Consider the following 13,151-nt stretch of genomic DNA (forward strand, 5'->3'; position numbering starts at 1 on the left):
TACTGCCTAGACAACTCCTAGGAGATCATTAGGCACCACTTCTTACACATTAATCTTTATTTGGCTAACTTATTACTTAAATACTAAGTCCCCAAAATCCACTCAGTATTTATGAGTAAAGGAGTACGTGCCTGAAAGTAACAACAAGCAGTAAAGGGACTTATATGTCAATGACTCTAGTCTTACTGAATTAGCACATTCCTTGTCATTTTATGTCATTTCTTCATTATTGCAGTAATTAACTTTACAGAATTGCTTTTGTTCCATTCAGCAAGGAATGGAGAACAATAACAGTGTTTACCAACAGTAGGAGGGAGCTTACCTTTCTTTCTCAACCCCGTCAAATCTCTGCAGGCTAATCTGCACAGCCAGGGTGCTTCTCCTACACAAAGGAGACTGTCCGAAACCTCCCTTGGGGAAACCTCAGCCAGCTGATTAGATCTGTTGTCAATGAAAACCGAATACCCAATCCTATCAAATATAGCGGGTTTTTCATCCTGACATGCCATTTCAAATTTGTACAGGCTGAAACTTTTGTCAAGTAGTTTTACACTGTGATAGTAATCCTGAGATCGCTGAATGACTTAAAAACAAGTACAGAGTATTTTCAATCCATTAAATTCTGTGAAATTGCAAAGAAACAAACTCTGAAGTTCTTGAGTTTCCAGCTGCAGTAATGTCAGGAATCTTTGATAATTCACTACTATTCTTTTGTAGTTGTAAACGGAGATATTATATATATGTAAATACACACTTTTATCATAAACGTAAGTTAAATTTTTTTGGTTTAATTATATTTATTTTTGATACAAAGCAAAATATTTTTCTGTGAACATCCATGTTTTGGTTGTGAATGAAATGCCAATAAAGTGTCTTGAAATTAATTTTATTAAAAATATTAAGGTTATTGTACTGCATCATCTTCATGGACTTGTCTGATCTACTGCCTGTCTCCCAACAACTGTCAGGTTCCTGACAGAAATGTGCAAACTGCCCATGGGCCAACAGCGGACAACACCACATTTACTGATTTGAGTGACAGCCCTAGTTTTCATTAAAAAATACAGTATCTTTAATATGCAAGATTTCAGATTCACTAGATGTTTCTGGAAACAGGAATGCCTGATCCACTTTCTCAGCTATGTTTTTTATTATTCTTTTATGTAAGAGATTTTCTGTGTTCTTACCACTTCTATCAAATTTCTGAAAACATAAAGATGTAACTGTGAGGTTCTTAAAACTCTGCTTTGGTGCCACTCAGCCATGGAGGTACCAAAAGTACAGACACACCAGCATTCTCGGTGACCACCTAGATTTGTCCTAGTCGTGACAGTGTCAAGTACTACTTCTACGTAGAGAGATGACAGTACTAACGGTGCTTCAGTTGGTATGAAATACCAATAGCTGGGTTTGGTGATAAGAACAACTGTGATCCTGAACATGTATTTACTGGAAACTGAAACCCAGCCTGAACAGAACCGGCAAGGCTATTGCTTTCACAGTGCCCTGTACTTGTTATGCTGCTTCCACAGGAAACCGAGTACGTTACCGTTTTCCTCAGGTGGTGGATAGGACTGAATCTGATCATCCCCGCTGAGTGTTCACAGAAGTTAACTTTGGGCAAGATAGTGATGGGAGCATTTCTGAGGAAAGGGAGTGCCCTTCAGCCCTTCTTCAGCTTTGGAAAGAAATGGACAAGACAAAATTCAGACCTTCTAGTCTGTTAGCTTGAAGCACCTTCTACAGACTATGTAATGCTCCCAAGTACTGAATTTAATATATGCTTCTTCCTTCTTCATTTTCTGATGTCTACTTTAAAAATATCAGTTTTCTAGTTTTTACTTATCCCATTCATAAGCACCTAACTTCAGGAAATAATAAGGAAACTTGGACAGATCTTCGAGAGTATAGATACCGTAACTACTTCAACGTTCAACTTTGCAAAGGTTAGTGCTTACTTTTCAGTTGTACGTTGCCAGTAAGAGTAGATTTAATCCAATAAAGCAAATTATGGGGCCATAGCATCTGATGGAGGGTGGATATTTTAAAATGTAATGCATTAATGTTTAACAAAGTATTTTTGTGTAATTAATGTAAATAATTTGTGTAATTCAGTGTGAACAGGCAACTTCTTTGGCTATTTGGCTATTACTTAGCTTTCCATGAGCACTGTTTTCACTCCTGCGTTCAGAATAGAGGGAAGCAGGCAAGGCATTACACTGTCTCTCTGTGTGATATTTTTGAAAGAAACACTTGACATAAGACTAATTTAACGGTGCCTTAATTAAAGAACTTAGAGCTTTCTTTGCTTTTCTTAAATTATGAGGAAAGCTTATTGCCACTGCTTTGTGCTATAAGTAACGTCACCTGGACTGGAAGTGCTGCAATGGATCATTGCAAAATGTTTCTGCTGATAGAACACAGTGGACCAAGCTGGTCTAACCTACTACGATTAATAATTATCTCATAGGTGAATTTCACTATGTCCAAATAATTGTTTTAGTGTAAGGTTTAAAATAACAGGAGGGATGGATGTAAATGTGGTAGTGATGGGACAGTTTGTGCAATTGCAACCTGTTCTGTTCACATGATCTGGCCATGCTAACATGAACCAAAAGGAAAAGATTTAACATCCTCTTTGTCCCTTCCACTTCTACTTCTTTTCCTTTTTGGTGAATTCATATCTAAATACAAAACTTAAAAATTGAAAAACTGAAGTGCTGCATGGTAAGATACTTTAAAACATGTATAACATGATGTGTTTTTTATCCTGGTCCTGCCAAATCTTTTTTAATTTTAATATTTGTTTGTTTCTCTGGTGCAATAAAATACAGATTCATTTTTTTACCCACAAGTTACATGCATTTATATAGGATATCATGGCAATTTGTACCCAATACTTTGTGCCAGATTTATGAATTGTTAGGTCTTAGTCTTGAATTGCACAGAAGCAAGATTTTCTAATCACTGAAAAAGCTTTGTATTTTGTTGCTCTACAAAGTAATCAATACGCAATCTAGAGAGAAAGAAGCCTTGTATTGTTAAAAGATTGAATCAACTTTTCCTCTCCTTTATCTTACTTAAATCTTTCAAGCAGCACAGGGATTAAGATGTGTTGTTAAAGTCTTGCCTCATCCAACTTGCCACATTAGTTACTAGTTCACACATAAGCGGGCTCCATAGGTTTTGCATGTTTTGAATGGTCATTTGAAATAGGCTATATGTTGGTGAACTGCAGTTTTCCATATTGTAACACAATAGACATAGACCAAACTTTCATTAAGTCACCCAGCATTAAGAATACTTATAAGTCAAATGTGAACATTCTAATACATAAATATTTTATCTAGACCTGGTGTAGTAAAAAAAACCCAAACAACCCAACCCAAAATATCATTCACGTGGAGAAAGGTTTTTTTTTATTGATCTCTTGTTCTGGAAGTAAACTTTTTTACTTATTTTCTTTTTTAATATTTCAAAAAGCATTTTCAAAAAGAAATTATGATAAGAGGAACTTTAAAAAAATTATTAGTATATTACAAGTGGAAAGTAGCTAAGCTTTGTTGTCTGATTTGTAACTTGTAAATTGTAACTAAGGTTGTAACTGATGATTGCAATTTAAATCTCTCTTTTTGCAAAACGGTATCCATAATCACCTGAATAAATGAATATCCTTAAAGTAAGTGTAGAATAAAGCTGGATTGAATATATGACTGAATATTTTGTGGCATGTTTTTCCAGCATGTTTTGTAGAAAGTAATGGGAGTAACACTTGAAGCTGCAAGTGCCAGTATGTTAACAAAGTGTTTTGGGGTTTTTCTCAGTGAAAAGTTACTTCTGTTGCTCAGGCTCTTAATATTTTCAGAAAGGCAGAAAATAATGAGGGAAAAAAAGCAAAATTGTGTTAATTAAGTGTTTAACTGTGTTGTATATTATTTAACATAATTACTACTTAATTTAGGTCTGAGAACTGAAATTAAAATCATTCTAAAGGACTGAAATTGAATGCATCTGTAGCTCAAAGGAGTAACAGTTAACTAAACTAAGGTGAGATCTGTAATACTGTCATATGTCATTAGACATTTCACCTTCTATAACATTTAATTTGACTTTTTTTTTTTAATGGACATTTTTCTTATGTCACTTATTTGAGAAGAGGGACATTTCTGTGTTCATGCATTTTGATAGATTTATGTCAGTTCTAAAGCCCTATTGCAAATAAACGTTTGAGTCATCACCGGTAACCACTGTCATTTTCCCCTGTATTGTTCTGATGTTGGCAAATCGGTAATTTTCTGACTATGCCTAACTTAAGTAAATGAAACTGGACAAACCGTGTGGAGGCCTGTTGCTTCCTTGGTGGGAGGAGTTCATCCTGAGACAAATAGAAATTGTGAGGGGGGAATGCAGCTGTGCCTTTTCATTACAGGACACCATTAGAAATTTCCCCATCCAGCAAGATTAACATTGTTACAAACTCTGTAACCCTCCCAAGTCAACAGGAGATAGGACTCATGCGCAGCCACATTTTATCAAGGCTGATCAGCTTTCTCGTAGTGGAGTCTCTGAGTTTGGTAACGTCTGGTTCATTCACTTTTCTTACCAGTCAGCTTGTGATGGCTACTAAATGCTGCAGATACTCTTGATGAGTTTTTAGCTTCACTGCTGAGTCCAAATACATGCTCTGACTTCTGGAGTTTTGACTAAAATCACGTTTTTAAACATTCTCATCACAAAATGACATTCTTTTTCTATGGTGTGATTGGGATGAAAAACCAAGTACACCTTCAGAAGCTTTCATGGGAAGCACCTTTCAAACTCCTGACCTGTCCTTCTACTGCAGCCTGAGGTAGGTTTTTGTAATCTCTACTTTGCTATTATCCCTCCTGACAAGTGACAGCCAGTTACTCAGCTCACTTATTGAAAGATATTTAATGTGTCTTAAGCGGAGGTCAAACCTCACTTTGTCTTAAGGCAGAGGCACGGAAAATCAGTATTTGCTATTGACATTTTTTCAAATTACTTGCTCATTCCTAAACTTCCTCTTTTTTTTTTCAAAAAATGCCAATCAAGCTACCAGGATATGTTGAAAAATGTAATGGTCATCTCAGTTACTACCCTTATCATTAAGCAAGAGAAAACTCTGTCATAATTTTAATATCCTCTGACTGACTGAAGATTCCCCTTTTACTGCTGCTGCAGCTGTTTCTGATGGCAGAAGGGCTGGTTTCTTCCTATTGGTTTTATTTTTTTTTTCTCCCCAGCAGCATACTGTTTAGACAGACAGGAGATTCTTTGTGCTCCTCTTGAGTTGGGATGGCTCTTCTGAAAAGATCATAGAAGTGGGATGCACAACAGCAAAAATGAAGCAATAAAACCACATTACCAGTTTACTTAAATCGGGAATTCCTAAGCTATGATGCACATGCCTTAGTGCTCTATACGCTTCTTCAGAGTGATTCTGAAATACTAATAAAAAAGATCCATCGGAACATCAACAGTGATACTGAAGGAACCTCAATCAAGATTGAAATTGTCTAGATTTAACTCCAGCCATTCAACCTCCCACCTCCGTAGATCTTTATCTGATAGCTCAAAGAATCCATCCTCACAGGTTTTGCTCTATTTAGGCATCTATATTGCACGTAAGTTCTATGTGTGTACTGAAAAGGTCCTTCCAAACAGCTGTCGGTCTGTGAGCTTGTGCTCATGAACTGCTAAGACTCCTTGAGAGGAAACTGAGCAAAGCAAGCCTGTTGATAGTAAGTTTAAATTAATTACATAAGATTTTTTTTATTTTTAATTCTAAAAAAGGGGGAGGGCCATAAATAAGGAAGACTGAAAACTGCATTCTTAAAATAAGCACCTCAGTTTACTGCGCAGTCAATGCAGTATTAAGGTCTTCAGAGGAAAGCAACGTCTGCCTTCTTGTGGAGGCCAAGCCCCCTCCACTGGCTATATGACTATTTTAGTAGACACTACAAGTTGGTGCAGGCTCAACAGCCAAGAGTGAGAGTGGATTTCACCCTGTATTGAACTGTGGATGCTCAAAAAGATTGAGCATTTCAGTAAAACACCCTCACCAGTGCCAGTTGCAGGATAACGGCTCTACATGAGGTTCACTGGTTTGGGCATCTAAGATTTACATCCTTATTGGCCACCTGAGGAATCATCTTGAGCTAACTAGCCATGATTAAGCCAAGAACTTTCTCATGTCTTCATATACATCTATACTGGAAGATCTGTAGTTTAGCCATATCTAACCTACCGAGAGGTTTGTCGTTTCAGTAGACAGATTTCCCACCTTCATTTTTTATTTCTCCCCCATGCTTAACCTCCTCAATAAAATTGATCAATTATGTGTTTTCTTTAAAAAAGCTAAATAGCTTGTTGTTAAAAACCAATCCCCATGGGACTGTATACATCAACCTGGCAATACTCCATCTGAAAAAAACTGAGACTTGTCCATCAGGAATTACAGTCAAAATGTTGAGCTGAATCAAGTGATATACTTTACAAAAATGTGTTTTGCATAAACTCTGCTATCTTTCACGACCAACTTTATTCAAAGGTAGTTCATCAAGGTCTTGTTTTTCATAAGCATATACTGAGTGAAATAAATTATATTTTCTTTTTATTTTAATAAATCTGCACATTGATTATTCACATTAAGCTGCTCAATGTCACAATGCAAATTTACAATCATTTCTTTGACATTTTCTTTTAAGTATTGGTTCTAACTCTAGCGTTCTTCACAGTCTTCCAGAACATATCTAATATTATAACAATTACTGAACATCAATCCTGAAAGCTCACTGACCAGCTCTTTTAAAATTCTTGGTGTGAAGTTATTCAGACATACTTATCTAAGACCATTAATAGTAGCTGTTTTAATATGCTCTTGAATTACTGTTGAAATGGAAAGTATTTTGTCATTATATGATACAAATACATTTCCTACTCTTTTCCAAAATACAGCACAGGAATATTTAGCATGTTTTTCCTCCTTGCTTATCAACAGTCCTACATCTTTTTTCTAAAAATAGACAATTGTTGGAGTTCTTAATACATTTTATGAACTTATTTTAGATGTTCTTTTCAATGTGGGTCATTGACTTCTTAGGCATCTTTCTTCCTCCATATTATTTTTCCATAATCACTGCCATCAGAGTTATATTTGCTGTTACTAGTTCTTTTCTCAGCTGTTGAGTATCTATAATTACAACTGCTTTACAAAATGCCCTCCAAAGAGGCAGAAGGAAAGAGGTCATTCTTTTGAGGAAGGGGCGTTTTGTTTTGACTAGCTTCTGTGGGATTGTAGACTTTGAGGACTGTACTCACCTCTATTCACTGGTCACTACTTAAGCCTACTATTTATTTCAGCTTAGTCAAATTAGCCCTTTTGAATCACCAAGTTGATATATTTTTGTTTCAGTCTTTTCTGCTGATTACAGACAGTATGATTAAATAATCATTTTGGGGTGCCCACCAAAAGTTCCCCTTTTTTTGACCAGTTATCAGATCCGATGATTATAAACTTGTCTAGCGCAGAATTCTCCTATGCCAGATGCAAGATTGTTTCAGTAGAGAAACCACCACTTAATTTCAGAAATTGTGAAAGCATTGGCACCAATAGCACGAGCTCTCCTGCTTCATTGCTATGTGACATGCTGAAATTTAGGTTCCTACCCTTGCTCTGAATAAGGCAGTTCAGGTACAACAGGGAACACAGCCACACAAGGGTTATTAGCTTCTCTGGATAGCCAAAGTGGTCTGTCAGGGTCTCTCCAGTGCTCCTGTATCACAGTAAGCAGCACACTGTACCCTGCAGATGTTAAGTCCCCAGGATCTTCTTCGTACACACTGTAGGCAGTTGATGAAGCAGCTTATCCTTTCTTCCCCAGCTTGAAAGAATGCAGCATAAGAGGTGAAGGAATTTTTTCTGACCACATCCCTTAATTATTTTTGCTCTCAACATCAGGATTTAGTTCCAAATGAGTAACCACTGGCCTACCTAATTATGCTCCTAAGGACTGTTAAACAAGAAGCATGTCATTGCTTTAATGCCCTCCTCCTAGCCTGTCCAGCCAGACCATCCCCTCTGCCATCTCTGAGCCTGTAGAGGCTCCATCTCCCAGCTGGCAGACCAGTATTTCACAGAACCCAAACCACTCTACATTATTTCTCTAATCAGGAGATTTCAGCCAAAACATGCAAATATGGCAGTTTTGCAGTTAGTGTTTGTTAACAAATTTTCAGCATAAACACTCTGGAGCCAAAAACACTTTCTTTAGTAGTAAAGAATGTATGTTTGTCTCATATATTCAAGCAGTTAAACATCGGCATAGGACCACCCATTGCTAACAAATGTTGCCAACAGCATTTGCTTTTGTAAAGCGGGCAGCCTCCACATGGCATGGGGGAGGCAGAAGAAAGGAGTGGTGGTGGCTCCCAGCAAACCTCCAAGTGACAGGCAAACCACCTTTCCAAAAATCGTGAGTGTTATTTCCTAAGTGCGCATTTTAATTAATCTTGTGTAATTACCCTTGTGTACAGATTTCCATCTGTGCTAATAGTAGAGACGTAATTAAATGAGATGTTTAAGGAGCACGCTGTTGTAGTTTCTGGCCCTACTGTGCAACAAGCCTGAGCTGAGCAGCTGTATGACAACGGGTGAAAATACAGGAAACACACATCTCCTAAAGCTGAGTCAGTGACCTGCTCTCAGAAAGGCCTGTTGTAATACACAGCCTCCAGTTCAGACATACACAAAACCTACAGAGGTCAAAAAATGGGACTGGAAACAATAAAAGACTTCTCTGTACTTCCTCTTCTTAGACGGGCTGAAAATATTTGAAATGTCCCTGAAAACGAGAAATACCAGGCTGTTACCCGAAGTTACTAAGACTCCCTAATATCCGAGTAAAGATTGGGTTCAGCTACTGAGTAAGATGTCTTGTTTCCTCTAGACAGGTTAATGATTCTTAATCCAAGAATTCAAGTAATGAGCAGTTGAAGTTTCCATCTTGAAGCATCTGTTCCGCCAAGTCAGCACTGGCCTTGATAAATAGCAAATCAGACTGATGCATGCAAGTGTATACACACATGCTCAAGTTAAACTTGAGGGAAAATACTTGAACAGATCTCTGCATAGACGGATTTATATAATTAATCTGTAATTAGGCTTTATACAGTTCAGACGGACTGAGTCAGGTCAAAACACAGAAAATGCAGACATGGTAGGATCTTTACCTGTTGCTGCAAAAAAGATTTTCCAAGGTTATTTGTGGGTAAGTTCACATAGCTTCATTTAGTTGTGACAAACCTTCACTGCTGTTCTAACTTACTCATCTCACAGCGAAAGAAAAATATGTTTAGCTAAAGGATAAAAACAAACCACAAGTACAACTGCATCAGGGTGCTTTTAGTAATCTTAGCAAACTCCAAACAGAACTTTAAAAAAGTTTTGCCTCATTTTTAACTGTGCAGAAGAGAAGATCGCATACACCACACACTGTATAAAGTCTGTACCGATCTTTGCAATGGTGACTCCCCCTTTGCCTGTAGAAGAGAAGAATCAATCGTTTTGCAGGTTTTATATCTTTATATTCTAAAAACCTGTCAAATCCACTTGTCTGTTGCTGGAGTCACCCTACTGAGGAGTTTTTTTACCTGACATGGTATGCCAATTCAACTCCAGTAACAAGAAAAGCCAAGCTGGTTCAGGAAGGTATACTCTTCACTCCCAGCAGTGTGGCAGAGAAATCCTGAGGGACTCCACTGGGCATGGGAAGATTTTTCACTACTGTTCTGGGGTATACAGGGAGGGTGGCAAAATGAAAACTTACTTTCTGTACATGCTTCACAACAAAGCCTTGTCTGAGGGGAACTAGAGTTATTTTCCTGATTGTATGACTTTGCACACCAGAGCAGAAAGGTGGAACTGGATGATACTGAAATGTTAAAGAGGGGAAAGAAGTCAAGATGAAGTGTATCTTTATGCAAAATGCCGGGCTGAACTAATCAGGGAGTGCCGTTTGTTATTTCAGGAACAACATCCTTTTCTCCGGAGGGTCTATCACAGGATTTTTGGTAAAGGGAAATGAAAAATGGGAATTGGACTTGCCTTTGCATAAGCAAAGGGAACACCTCCGTAAGCTAATCCTGAAATGGCAACAGATACAGGTACACAGCAGTAGACTACCGTTTCATGATTTCCCACATTCACTTCAACAGAAAGTCACCCTGCTACATTCCTCGTTGTGGTGGTGCTGTATTATATAGCGCGAGTGGCATTTGCAAAGCCTGTCACGAGTTAAGATGGTACCTCATGGCTAGAGCAATCCTGTTTTCAGTGGAAAGTTAGAATGAGAAAAATAATGGCTTTCTTGCGGTAAAAGGATCATACTGGCTTTCTTTGGATAGTCAAAATTATGAAGAGAAATCCTTTCTTCCCTCAGGGAGATAGAGTCTAATGGGTGGCCAAAAGTACAGACGCCTACCGATTTTTCAAGAAGAAAGATTATTTCCCCTTCTCCAGCAAGTTTGCATGAAAAAAATGAGGTGGGTATTTGCTGACTCAGAACAGGCTAAAAGCTCCTGGAATTCTTATCAGACATCTTCCTATGGCTTCAAGTCTGGCTCAGTTCAGCTGAAGTCCTCAGGTTTCCCCAACCTCATCATTACGAAACAACTTGTCCACGTCTTTCCACTCCTTCGCTACCCTCCAAACAACACACATGCAGATCCCCATCAGCTCTGGCCCTCCTCCTCGCCACCAGGACAGTGGAACACAAGTACCTTCACTAAGAGGTATGTCTGGCGGAGCCGATGAGTTAGGAAACCAAGGAGACTGGCTCCATCCCATCCCCCCCTCCCACCCACCCTGAACTCCTTTGCTCTCAAACCCTCTCCCACAAGGCAGTGCTGTGCTCCACCACTGCCAAGTCCCGACCGCCTGGGACTTGACATTTGTTCTTGTTTTCTCCTGTCTCCCCTAATGGGTATAGCACTACTAAGCGAAGAGGAATGCACAGAACAAGAGAGTTCAAAGTAATTGAGTCTACATTCATCCAGAAAGCCTGGATCCTTGCCCGCTCAGAACCTGCAGCATTTACATAGTTTCAGAAAGTTTAACCCTTTTTCACTGAACCTGGTAACATTCTTTCGAGCACAGTGTTGTGCTGTTCTTATCAGTGACCAAAGACACTGAAGGGTGTCTTTCACATATCCAGCTCTAGGTGCTTACCACTCAGCCTGTTATTTCTCCTTTCTTTTTTTGCTCTGCAAGACAGTAACTAAAGACCTTGAGCTGTCATTTCTATAAGATGCTCAGGGAATCGTGTTGTAGAGGAATGGTTACTTACCATAACTCCTGAACGCGTCTGCCGAAAGTCTGTCTTACTTGCACAAAGAGAACTGTAATGGGTTTAAAAGAGCTTACTTGGGTTTCTGCTGCAAATTTGTCTGTTATGGTGTAAACTCACTTTTAACTGTGTCTGCAAAATCAGCGAAGAAACAGAAATGTTCTAAAATAATTATAACTGTAAACTCTTTTTTCCCCCCGATTATTAATTCTGAACAAACTTGTTTCAATTTAATTTAGGAGATAATGCTACTTGGCAGCTTATTACTGACTTTAAATTTATAAATAAAAATTATTTGTTCACAGAAGTATAAAATCTAATAGGAATGGAACTCCTTCAAATGGGCTGTCAAATAATTTTTCTGTCTGGATCTAAATATGCATTTAGATTATCTGTAAGCTAAACAGTGCAGCACTGTGCAGGTCAGATAAGCAGCAAACCTAAGCAGGAACAAAAGTCAATCTGACTTGACTGTTTAATTGTTAGTGACCGTAAAAATGCCAAAATTAAAAATCACCCTTTAAAAATTACATAGTCTTTAGTGATCTTCCACTGACTGTTTCTTGACAAAAGACCTGGCCCATCATTAGCACAAAAACATCGTGATGGGATTGAATTTATTTACCTGCAGTTCAGACCTAATTACACCCTTTTCCAAAAATAAAAAACACATTCAGAGCTGCTTCTGAAAATGTTTAAGTATACATAGCGATACTGTTCTAATTAACCTGCCAAAGTGTTTGCCAGAGCAGGCCCTTTATAAATGTACATATATAAAACAATGCAAAACAAAAACCCAATTTTGAAATGATCTGTTTATCGTTCATTTAATCAGATGGAGGTAAAACATATAATTAAAGTATGCAAGTCTCAGAAACATTTCAGTTACTACAGCCATACAATTTACATAAATGTCTGAAAGTTACTAGTATATGCGCTACATCAGATGCTACCTAGCCCTATGTTGTTTCTGATACAGATGAATTACAGCCAAATTAATTTCCAGACAGCATAATGCAGTATCACTAGCTTTGCATTTTTAAAGCTGTTGCAGAGCAGCTTATACTAAACTTGTAATTTCAGAGGGTAAAAACTGTAGTTCAAAGCTTAACTGGGTTGAAATAGGGTACACAAAGGGCACTCAAAAAACACAGTTTGAAGCATAACGCTAAACTAGTGTTACGTGAAGGGCATTCACACAAACCCAAAACATTATTTTAACATCTGTAGGTTAAACCACCTGTTTCTGGGCTGGAATGGAGAAAGAAATGCCAGCGATGAGTCTTCAGAAAAGGACACTGAAGTTGCATATTGTCTGAATGTGAATACATGTTAGTGTTGGATGGAAATTAGCCTGCATGGCTTTAAATGCTACACTGACGGGAGTAGCCGGATCTACATTAGTAATAACAAGCATCAAGCGGCTACGTATTGCTAAACAGAAGGTTTGTGTAAAGAAATGTTAGGCTGAACTCTTTCCTGGTTCTGTAATTAGCTCTCTACATGCGGGCTCTGAGACATCCTATTCTCTGTGGACTGGAAGGCAAAGGGGAGGAGTGCCAGGCTGACCAGAAAAAAAAGCTTTTTTATGTTTAAAAACCAGAGCCTTGTCTGCAAATGATAGGGGATAAACGCGGGGAGCGCGAGTTTGCCAACATTTCGGTGGATTCATAGGTTCCCTCCCCACACACCGGGAGCACAGGGCTGGCAGGGCCAGCAGAAAGGTGGAAAGTTTGGTTTTTTCCCCGAGGCTCCACTACGTGCTGTACTTTTCCCATACGTGAG

Source organism: Falco naumanni, chromosome 2 (assembly GCF_017639655.2).
Source record: "Falco naumanni isolate bFalNau1 chromosome 2, bFalNau1.pat, whole genome shotgun sequence".
NCBI classification, from domain to species: domain Eukaryota; kingdom Metazoa; phylum Chordata; class Aves; order Falconiformes; family Falconidae; genus Falco; species Falco naumanni.